Genomic DNA, 1,151 nt, shown 5'->3' with positions numbered 1-1,151 from the left:
ATATAAAGCCGTTGGAAAACCGAAAACCGATTATAGCAGCGACTCCATGTAGGAATATCTGAAGAAGGAAATTTATTCCGAAATATCATCGGACTATGGATAACTAAATTACAACAGGTATATAGTCCATTTTTTGTATTATAGTGCATTGTTGTACCATTCAAAACTTTTTATTCTTTATATATATATATATATGGGGGGGGGGTATATATAAGAGTATATTATTGTTTATAATAATATCAGTGGCCTAGCATGCTGGTACTGCTTGTTAATAGCCTTAATTATTAATTGATAATGTTTATCGTCATGAGGTCTTTTATGCATGCTAGGCCACTGATATTATTATAAGCAATAAATTTGTGATTTTGTCATTTTGACTGCTATATTTAGCATGCCGGTACTGTTTGTTAGTACCCTTAATTATTGATATATATATATATGTATATTAATGGATGTGTAACTATGTGTGTGTGTGTCATTGTGTCTGTGTTTGTTCTCTCCCCCCCCCCTCCACCAGTTGGCAACCAGTGTTGGTGTGTTTACGTCTGTGTAAGCTAGGGGTTCAGCATAAAAGGCCGATAGAATAATTACTCGACTTTAAAACAAATAAGACCTAAGATCAATTTATTTGACTAAAATCCTCCAAGGCGGTGCACCAGCATGGCCGCAATCACATGAATGAAACAATTAAAAGATAAAAGGTAATTGAAATTATGTTAACAACAAAAGCATGGTCTCTTTAGGGAAACGCTTGAAGATACTAAAGCGGAAGATACTGGAAGCGGGAAGTTTGAGTAGTTTTATCCTTATACTGATTGACCTCAGCTTTCCCCTACCATTCCTTTGGTTACTTCATTCGGCATTTAAAACTAGGTAGAGTTAGTTACTCACTTAATTTATAGACCTTGTGGATCGGAAATTGCAGGAGTGTCAAAGGTATTTGAGTAGAGAATGAGCCATTCACAGAATCAGAATGCTCTGCCTTTACTGGTGCTGAACAAGAAAGAGAGAAAGAAGACATGGTTTGAATATCAGGTGAACATCTTAAACACTGAATATTCAACTACAATGTATGAATATGAGTGCGTATGCTAACGTACGCGAATACATGCATAAATACATACATACATATATATATATATATATATATA

Source organism: Octopus bimaculoides, chromosome 17 (assembly GCF_001194135.2).
Source record: "Octopus bimaculoides isolate UCB-OBI-ISO-001 chromosome 17, ASM119413v2, whole genome shotgun sequence".
In the NCBI taxonomy this organism is placed as follows: Eukaryota; Metazoa; Mollusca; class Cephalopoda; order Octopoda; family Octopodidae; genus Octopus; species Octopus bimaculoides.
Note: the sequence above shows the minus strand (reverse complement) of the source record.